The sequence below is a fragment of the Tachyglossus aculeatus genome, unplaced genomic scaffold, assembly GCF_015852505.1.
Source record: "Tachyglossus aculeatus isolate mTacAcu1 unplaced genomic scaffold, mTacAcu1.pri SUPER_30, whole genome shotgun sequence".
NCBI lineage: Eukaryota > Metazoa > Chordata > Mammalia > Monotremata > Tachyglossidae > Tachyglossus > Tachyglossus aculeatus.
The window spans coordinates 3,097,225-3,105,353 of NW_024044837.1; the positions used below are offsets into that span (position 1 = coordinate 3,097,225).

The 8,129-nt window shown below is 48.3% G+C and overlaps 1 pseudogene; it reads left to right on the plus strand.

Annotated features, from left to right (window-relative positions):
- Positions 1 to 371: 371 nt before the first annotated feature.
- Positions 372 to 7,912, plus strand: LOC119921795 (annotated as a pseudogene).
- The last annotated feature ends 217 nt before the right edge of the window (positions 7,913 to 8,129 follow it).

Here is an 8,129-nt window from a genome sequence, read left to right on the forward strand (position 1 = left end):
AGGGTGGGATGAATGAAGGCTACAGAGCTAATCAGAAGGGAGTTGCAAAAGGCAGAGGGTGTAGGGGACAGGAAGGCTTATTCGGGGAAGGCTCCTTGGAAGGGATGTGGTTTTAGAAAGGCTTTGAAGGTGGAGAGAGTGATCATCTGACAAATATGAAGGAGTACAGAATTCTGGGCCAGTGACAGGATGTGGGTGAGGGGTCAGGAGCGATGTAGACAAGATCAAAGTACATTGGGTAGGTTGACAGTAGTGAGGGAAGGGTGTGAGCTGGGTCGTAGTAGAAAAACACCTCTATGCTGATGACACCCAAATCTACAACTCCAACCCTGATCACTCTCCCTCTCTGCAATCTTGCATTTCCTCTGCCTCGAGGGATGGTCCGGTTAATGGTGCATTTCAGCTGGACCTGGGTGGGGTTCGTGGTGTCGGGTGATATGAGAGGAGAGAGATTCCTCTTGGATGTGACCAGGGAGATGGTCAGGAACATTGTTTGTGCAGCTTTTACCAAGAAGATCCCTAGTGGAAAGTTCAACTTATATTCAGCCCGGGGAATCTACTCCAGTGTCATGGCTACATCAGCTTCAGTAATGGCTGCCTATGTGGATGCAGAGTCCCTGAACTTTCTGAGATTTGTCATAGAGATTTTTGGACTGTCCAAGATGGTATTGGTCACCATCTTTCACTGGGACGTTAGTTTCAGCACGATGTATGAAACAAACAGATATGATTTTCATGGGACTTTGACTCTGGCGAACCTTGCTAAAGAGGTTCCTGGTTTCAGAGATTTTTTACAGACAGTTAAAACAGCAAAATATCCAGAAGCCAATATCTTGAAGGAATTCTGGGAGTCTGTCTTTGACTGTTCCTTTTCATTGCCTGAACTGTGTGGAAGAAAATGCTCAGAAAATGCTTCTTTGGAGATGCTGCCTATGCACATTTTTTCTCTGACAATATCTGCCCTGAGTTACAGTTTGTGCAATGCCATATGCGCCATGGCCCAGGGGCTCCAGGACATTTTCCTATCCAGCTCAGACCTAGAATCTCTGGAAAATGGGGACTATCTGGTGCCTCGTCCATGGCAGGTAATATTCTCCCACTGCCATAGAGAGCAGCATAATCTATCAATTGACCAGTGGTGTTTATAAAGAGCTTACTTTGTTCATAGCATAGTCCTGAGCATTTAGGAGAGTACATTACAACAGAGTTGGTCTAAACATTCCCTGTGCACAAGGAGCTTTCAGTCTAGAGATCACAAGAGGAAGGCCCTTCCGAAGTTAAGAAGTTTAGGGCCTTGTCGAAACTTACTCCTTCAGAGAAACCTCATCCTTTAACCTCTGACATATACAGGACTGGGTTCAGAGACCAAGTCCTAGAAATCCATGCACTGAAATAAAATCGCAGGTAGGAGAATGGAGAAACACTGCCTTAATGCAAGAAATCCCTCTTGGGCATCTGGTTAAACTGTAGCTAAGGTTCGGACAATAAAAATTGGTTTCTTTTAATTATAATCAGTGGTGTTTCAACTGGCCCAGCCACACACATCCTTGCAAAAACAGAAGGTCTAAATCAATCAATCAATTAAACAATGGTACTTACTGAATGCTTTCTGTATGCTGAGCACCTGTATTAAGTTCTTGGGCATGCACAGCAGCAACAGAGTTGGTAGATACATTATCTGTCTATATAACTACAAGTCTATTTATTTTGTATTGATGCAATTGATGCCAGTCTACTTGTTTCAGGTTTGTTTTGTCGTCTGTCTTCCCCCTTCTACACTGTGAGTCCGTTGTTGGGTAGGGATTGTCCTCTATTTGTTGCTGAATTTTACTTTCCAAGTGTTAGTACAGTGTTCTGCACACTGTAAGTGTTCAATAAATACAATTGATTGAATAAAGAACTTCAAATTCACTAATATTATTGATGGAAATACTGATTTAGGATGTAGTTTATCCATTTCAAGGAAAAGAGAACACAGTTCTAGGAGCTGCAAACGTTAAATTTAAGAACATGACACGGGAGAGCCTTTTTGGCTGGGACCATGCATCTGAGATTGGACTTTTCAGCCACCCATGCGCTCAGATGGTGACTATCACCATGAGTACTGCTTTCTTCGAATTTATATCCATTAGAATAACCAATGCTGTCCCATTGGAGATGGTGGGGTTTAGGGGGTGGTCACAGAGCACAGCTTCATATGTCTCCATCCTCATCATCTCAGTCATCACCCCTGCACTTGTCTCTCCTGTGCACTGCTCCCTGCTCCCAATCTCCACAAGCTAACTGCAGAGCAGGGTAACTTGTACTGGGGTGGGGCAGTCCCTTATTGTTAGACAACAATGCCCTTCCCCTTCCTCCTCCTTGTCTATGTATGGATGAGATGGAGAATATTCTCATGAGGAGGTCAGTTGTCCCTGGGTTACCTTCTTTGTTCTCCCTTTCATGTCAAGAGAGAGGGAGAGGGAGAGACAAAGACTACCCTGACTCCTGGGATGGGTGGCTGATGTGGGATGGAGGAAGAGGGATCTGGAGAAGCAGAGCCATCAGCAGGGCCAAAGGTGAGAGAGCAGAAATCACCTCCCTTTGGGATGACTGCTCCTGGCTCCTGGTCTCCTTTTTTGACAACCAGTTTCACTTTACTTCAGAAGTCATGATGATAATGATAGTTGCTAAATTCTTACTCGGTGCCAAGCACTTTATTAAACACGAATGTTGATACAAGATAATGAAGACAGAAACAGTCCTGTCCCACATGGGACCCACAGTTCAGGTGGTAGGGAGAAGAGGTATTGAATCCTCATTTTACAGATGAGACAGTTGAGATATAGGAAGTTAAGTGACTTGCCCTAGGTCACACAGCAGGCCAGTGGCAGAGTCAGGATTAGAACCCAGGCCTTACAACTCCCAGGCCCTAGTGCTTTCCAATAAGTCATGCTGACTTTCAGTTGTCACATAGGGGAAATTTGGCCACCCAAACCCAACCTCTGAATCACTGACCCAACTGTCGGGATGGCCAGGTGGAAAGAGTGTGGGCTTGAGAGTCCGAGGACCTATGTTCTAATCCCAGCTCTACCAATTGCTGTTCCAATTGTTAGTTGTGTGATCTTGGACAAGTCACTTAACTTCTCTGTCCCTCAGTTTCCTCAACTATAAAATGGGGATTCAATTCCTGTTCTGCCTCCCACTTAAGACTGTGAACCCCATGCCAGACAGGGACTGTGTCTGACCTAAATGACTTGCACCTACCCCAGCACTTGGAAAAATGTTTTACACATAGTAAGCGCTTAACAAGTTCTATCATTCATTCAATCAGATTTATTGAGTGCTTACTGTGTGCCGAGCACTGTACTTAGCACTGTACCATCAAACAACCAACTGAACACATCAATCTCCATTGCAGCTAATCTCACCTCCCTTGGAGTCAGGAGTCTCCAGAGCTTCCTTTTATCCATTTCAGCTCCATGAGTTTCTGAGCAAAGTCCAGTTTGACAACTCTGCGGGGGAACCAGTGATTCTGAATGAGAACCACAGATATACTGGAAAATTTGGGATTCTGAACTTTGTGATCTTTTCCAACGGAATTTGTGAGTTGGTGATAGTCGGGGAGGTGGACCCCCAGGCACCCCTTGACCAAGATGTTTTCATTAATGAAGCAATAGTCATGTGGCCCGGGGGATCCTCTCAGGTAAACAGCCAATGGGAATTCCCAGCTTTCCTGGGGCAGTAGTCCCAGACTTCTAGTAATGATTGTATTGAGGGAGTGCTTACTGTGTGCACAGCACTGTAACTAGTGCTGAGAAAGAATACTTAGGTGGCAAAGAAACATTGACCTTGATCCTCAAGGGGAGAATGATCTGATTCTAAAAGGGGTAGAGGGGACTGTAGTCAGACACATCAGGGGCAATTAAACACTCAAACTAGGCCCAGGTGGAGGTGCTTGGGGGTCCTATTAATTCTGCCAATCCCGAGGTGAAGGGGAGGAGCTACAACTCAAAATGGTATCGATCCTCTCTCCCTGTTATATGATGCCATCTGATGCCAGTCTAGTGCCCTCCCTCCAGACTGCTCCCTGCCAATAATAATAATAATAACAATAATGGTATTTCCCAAGTGCTTACTTTGTTCCAGGCACTGTACTAAGCACTGTGGTGGATACAGGTAAATGGGGTTGGACAAAGTCCCTATCCCATGTCCCTATCCACAGTCTCAATCCCCATTTCACAAATGAGGGAACTGAGACAGAGATACGTTAAGTGACTTGCCTAAGATCACACAGCAGACAAGTGACAGAGATGGGATTAGAACCTATAACCTTCCAACTCCCAGGTCTGTACTTTAGTCACCACACCATACTGCTTCTCCGTGGCATAGGGTTCTGGGGATGCAATGTAGCAGTCCGGTGAGTGCCACTGATGCTGAAGAGCCTCAGCTGAGCCTTAAACCCATACAGCCTGACATGAAGAGATCACCATGAGAGCTGGGTCCCAGGTGTCCTGGAGGGGGAGATGGTAATTGCTGGTGTCTTTGCTTGGCCATCTCTTGGGCTGGGTTAGGTAGGGATTGGCTCTTTCAGAGGGGGGTTCATGTGGAGAGAAGCCTGAACTGTCATGGCTTCCCTCTAGTCATCTCCTAGGGCTAGAGTTGGTTATGGGTGTGTCACCCTGCCAAAGGGTCACCTAGGAATGTGATCCCCACATAGTCACGGTGAGATCACATACTGGTGATCACAGTAACCAAGCTTGGTGAACTGGGAATCTCAGAGCAATTTCCCCAGTGAGGACTCCAGGAGTGGAATGGCAGCCCAAAGACGGCCAAAGATAAATGAAAATATTTTAGTATTCATCTATTCGGAACCTTGCACCTTACTGGCACGGTTTCTCAGACACAACTTTCCGAATACAGTCAAGAATTTAAGGTTTATGCTGTCGGGTTGGGGCGGAGAGGTGTGTGGTGGTGGAGATCGGGGAAAGAAACCTTCCTGCAATGAGCAAGGGTGGGAGGAGGAAGGGAAGTCTGGAAATTATTCTTGACCCTGGGGTAGGCTCAGGGTGACCTTCTCTATGGATTATAAATGGGACTTGGTCCCCCTGGTCACCTGCAGCCCCAGTCTCTGAGCAGGGGGGAGGAAAAGCAGGAAGGCAGAGAAGGGGATAGCTGTAGCCCTGCCCTTGTTGGTGTTCAAACCTGTAGAGAGGTTGTGGGGAAGCCTCTGGGTGGGAGGGTCCCAGGATCACTCAAGTGGGTAAGGGGCTGTGGAACTCCACTCTTAGTGTCACTGTCCCCTGTCATGAGAACGAGTTGTCTACACTCGCTGCCTAGAATTCCTCAATAACAACTCTCTCCTCGACCCCCTCCAGTCTGGCTTCCGTCCCCTACATTCCACGGAAACTGCCCTCTCAAAGGTCACCAATGACCTCCTGCTTGCCAAATCCAACGGCTCATACTCTGTCCTAATCCTCCTCGACCTCTCAGCTGCCTTTGACACTGTGGACCACCCCCTTCTTCTCAACACGCTATCTGACCTTGGCTTCACAGACTCCGTCCTCTCCTGGTTCTCCTCTTACCTCTCCGGTCGTTCTTTCTCAGTCTCTTTTGCAGGCTCCTCCTCCCCCTCCCATTCTCTCACTGTGGGGGTTCCCCAAGGTTCAGTGCTTGGTCCCCTTCTGTTCTCAATCTACACGCACTCCCTTGGTGACCTCATTCGCTCCCACGGCTTCAACTATCATCTCTACGCTGATGACACCCAGATCTACATCTCTGCCCCTGCTCTCTCCCCCTCTCTCCAGGCTCGCATCTCCTCCTGCCTTCAGGACATCTCCATTTGGATGTCTGCCCGCCACCTAAAGCTCAACATGTCAAAGACTGAACTCCTTGTCTTCCCTCCCAAACCTTGCCCTCTCCCTGACTTTCCCATCTCTGTTGACGGCACTACCATCCTTCCCGTCTCACAAGCCCGCAACCTTGGTGTCATCCTCGACTCCGCTCTCTCATTCACCCCTCACATCCAAGCCGTCACCAAGACCTGCCGGTCTCAGCTCCACAACATTGCCAAGATCCGCCCTTTCCTCTCCATCCCAACTGTTACCCTGCTCATTCAAGCTCTCATCCTATCCCGTCTGGACTACTGCATCAGCCTTCTCTCTGATCTCCCATCCTCGTGTCTCTCTCCACTTCAATCCATACTTCATGCTGCTGCCCGGATTATCTTTGTCCAGAAACGCTCTGGGCATATCACTCCCCTCCTCAAAAATCCCCAGTGGCTACCAATCAATCTGCGCATCAGGCAGAAACTCCTCACCCTCGGCTTCAAGGCTCTCCATCACTTTGCCCCCTCCTACCCCACCTCCCTTCTCTCCTTCTACAGCCCAGTCCGCACCCTCCGCTCCTCCACCGCTGATCTCCTCACCGTACCTCGCTCTCGCCTGTCCCGCCATCGACCCCCGGCCCACATCATCCCCCGGGCCTGGAATGCCCTCCCTCTGCCCCTCCGCCAAGCTAGCTCTCTTCCTCCCTTCAAGGCCCTGCTGAGAGCTCACCTCCTCCAGGAGGCCTTCCCAGACTGAGTCCCTTCCTTCCTCTCCCCCTTGTCCCCGTCTCCATCCCCCCATCTTACCTCCCTCCCTTCCCCACAGCACCTATATATATATGTATATATGTTTGTACATATTTTTTTTACTCTATTTATTTATTTATTTATTTAATTTATTTGTACATATTTATTCTATTTATTTTATTTTGTTAGTATGTTTGGTTTTGTTCTCTGTCTCCCCCTTTTAGACTGTGAGCCCACTGTTGGGTAGGGACTGTCTCTATATGTTGCCAATTTGTACTTCCCAAGCGCTTAGTACAGTGCTCTGCACATAGTAAGCACTCAATAAATACGATTGATGATGATGATGATGAGAATTCAGGTTCCACGTTCACGGTGCAGCAGGAACTGTAGACCCGTATTCAGAAACACCTTGCCCAGAAAGGGGTGGCCATTTACTGCTATTTTTGTGTTCGGTGCCCAGAGGGGGAGATTTCCAACCAGACAGGTAGGTGTGTGCAGAGACCCAGCTCTTTGCATGTCCACAGTCTGCCCCCAAACCGGTTTCACTGTCCCACAGCCTGTGGACACGAACCAGATGGTGAGAGACCTGGGGCATGGGGAGGCAGAGACAGGCAGCGGTAAAGCCTGGAGGCAGACAAGAGATAGCTATGCCTGATGACAGACACAGATGTCCAGGAGTCTTTCCTCAGCAGTTCCCTGCCCATGGACTGGTGTGAGTGCAGGGCGAGAGCAAGGGATTGAAAACACAAACTAGGCACTGGGCGGGGGGGTTGGGCGATAGGGGTAGGAGACAGTGCTCAGACCAGACAGGTCGGGTTTGATGTAGAGGCAAAAATCCCAACTTGGGCTGTGACCCTGACCTGGGGGAGGGAAATATGTGCTATAAGGGGTAGTAAGTCTCTGTTCTTCTTTTCCTCCTGCTGTATAAACTTGATATTCACCCCACCCTCAACCCCAGAGCACTTATGTGCCTATCCATTATTCATTAATTTATATATATTACAGTCTGTGTTCCCTTTTATACTGTGAACTTCTGGGCAAGTAACGAGTCTACCCACGCTGTTGCACTGTACTCCTGCAAGCACTTAGTACAGCATTCTGCACACACTGAGCACTCAATGAATACTATGGATTGATTGAGTGACTGAATGATTCTTTCCTTTTGGACGCAGAGCACTGTGTGAAGTGTCCTGATGATCAAACATGGAGAGAGGTGGCTGCTTCCACAAAATGGTGACTTTCCTGTCCCACAAGGAACCTTTGGGACTGATTCTGGTCTGCACGTCTCTCTCTTTCTCTCTGCTCACAGCCCTGGTTTTCGGGATCTTCATTAAGCACCGAGAGACCCCCATAGTCTGAGCCAATAACAACAATCTCAGCTACAGCCTTCTCCTCTCCCTCATGCTCTGCTTTCTCTGTGCTCTGACCTTCATTGACCAGCCCACACTAGCCTCCTACCTCCTTCGACAAATGGCCTTTGGGGTTGTGTTCACCGTGGACATCTCCTCCTTCTTGGCAAAATCCTTCACCGTAGTTCTGGCCTTCAGGACCACGAGCTTGGGGAGCAGGGTCAGGA